The sequence below is a fragment of the Tribolium madens genome, unplaced genomic scaffold, assembly GCF_015345945.1.
Source record: "Tribolium madens isolate multiple individuals breed KSU strain unplaced genomic scaffold, Tmad_KSU_1.1 Scaffold_1;HRSCAF=32;Tcas5.2_LG8, whole genome shotgun sequence".
In the NCBI taxonomy this organism is placed as follows: Eukaryota; Metazoa; Arthropoda; class Insecta; order Coleoptera; family Tenebrionidae; genus Tribolium; species Tribolium madens.
The window spans coordinates 2,271,751-2,274,162 of NW_025400984.1; positions in this window are offsets into that span (position 1 = coordinate 2,271,751).

Below are 2,412 nucleotides of genomic sequence, written 5' to 3' on the forward strand. Positions count from 1 at the left end.
TCAACTTTTCGACAATTTTTCCGACTATAAGACGAAATTCAAACAGGAATGCCCTTATCAATGTCGGCGCGGTTGTCACCACAACACTTTATCTAGGAAAAGGACTCTACCAAAACAAATGATCGCTTTTAAAGGGTCCGATAAACTAGTTGCAGTTTAATCGGACGCCGGCCTGAACAAAATCCTTTAAATCCCATCAAGTAACTTGACAAAAACGAAAACCTTACAAGAGAACGATATAAAAGGTGATTCAGAAAAAAACTATGAGCCTGACCAAAATACAATATCCACAAAATCTCAAAGTGCAAAATTAGATTTTAGGACATTCTTCTTAGCAGAAAGAAAACTGTCAATTTGATTTTTAAGTTTCTTAAAACTTAAATATACTATAGAAGTATAGAAGAAAAATTTTATGTTAAATACGGTACATTATAACCAAAATTTATATTGCAAGTATTTTAAAATAAAATGCCTGTTTAGTGTAYGTATTTGAYCTTAAATTTAAATTGCATTGTTTGGCTTTCCAACTTGAGAGTAGTGCATTTATTCAGTAAGCCGAATGTAGGAAACATACATATACATGCAATTGAAAACGCAAACAAATTCAATTGAATRAAGGGCAAAAAATAAAAGAATTTTCTTCAAGTACGCAATTTTATTGCAATTTTTTAGTGTAGCAAACATGTTTACKMCGGAAACATAATATGTAACATTGTTTACTTAAACAGGACATTAGACATGAATATAATTCTTGTGTTTGTAGAAATTTAAATATATTTAAAAATAAATGAAAAATTGTAGCAAATTTATATGAGTTTCTCTAACACTTAGTTATTTTTTCAGACGGTGGTGAGAAATCTCCGTAAAGAGAATGCAGAGGGCGCTGCCTAGAAATGCGGCACCATCCGCATCCGACACTGATGGCGGCAATCCTCTCGGACCCATAGAGGCCACTCTATCATGTTTATGGGTGTTGACGCCTCTGACCGCCACTGTATCACTTCTTGTTGTCATTGTTGCCATGTTTACTAATCAGTGGCTACACACCGAAGAGAAGATGAATAATCCCTCGTACAATGGAACCGGAGAGAAAGATTATTTGTCCAAACTCACAATTTCGGGATTGTGGATGCTCTGTTTCACCAACCGTGAGTCGTTTTTTCAATTATTCAAACGCTAGACCGATTACGTTTTTTGCGACTTTGGCCGAAATAAACAGGAAGGGAAACTTCAAGCAAAGCGGATAACTTTTATGAAAAGACATGAAACCAAAGAAAAAGAAGGTTTTCTATACACGTTGCGTTATTATTTTTTACGCTTCCACTAAGACTAGTTCTAACGATCCTTGTAAATAAGTCTTGAATAATATACAGGGTGTCTCAAGTTTGATTAAGTAAAAAAAATTATTTGCTAATGCAATCATAGAGGAATATAAATAGACTTCAATTTGGTGCTTTAATATTGTTAAAATTTTTAGCATCAGTGACACCCTTAAAACCAAATTTAGAAAAAAAAAATTCTACAAGAAAAAATTTCTTGATTTTTTAATGGTAATTGTAAAAATTAAATAATGTAGAATTTGTTAGATTTTATTTTGAGTAATTGACATTTCAATATTAAAAATTTGAAATTTTGGTAATTTATGGCCAAGTTTGGGATGATGTGCTGCTAATGCATTGACAATAAGGTCAATAAGGTACCTACGTCATAAATGTCATTGCGGACCTATTTCTTTTATCAACAAATTCTGGCATGATCACCAATTACCACAACCCCCCCCCCCTTAAAATTATTCCAAGTTTCAGATTTTCAATATTAAAATGTTAATCATTTAAAACCTATCAACTTTATAATTATTCTATTTTCACAAATACCCCAGAAAAAATCTAAGAATTTTATCATGTATGGGAAAATCACGGGGGTTGACCGGTGCGTCAACTCCTCACCACGTTTATATCGCGATAACAGAACGTCAATTTTTTGACGTTAGGTTCAATATCTACGAGTTAGAAGTTGTTTATTGATGAAAGTGTTGCTTTGTACGATTCTTTGCAAAGGCATTTAAAATTTAATGCAATAGTAATAGATTGGAAATGACGTTCTACATGCAGTGTATTCATTACATCATTATGTTTTCCAATGTTTTTGGATGTTGTTTCCAAAACTACCCTCCAGTTCCAGTTAATTGATTTTTTTTAAGGTCTCYAGCTATACGTTATAAATTTTGTACAATATCAAAGCATTAAATCAAACTGTATTTAATCCCCTATCCTTTATACTATCATTTTTTTTTAAATCAATTAGAACTAAAGTCTGTTTTTTATTAATGGAAATTACCAAGTCAAAATTTTGGTGAAAAAATTGGTAGCAGCTTGTCTCCATAGCCACAAATTTTGTTTGCTCTTTGTTTTT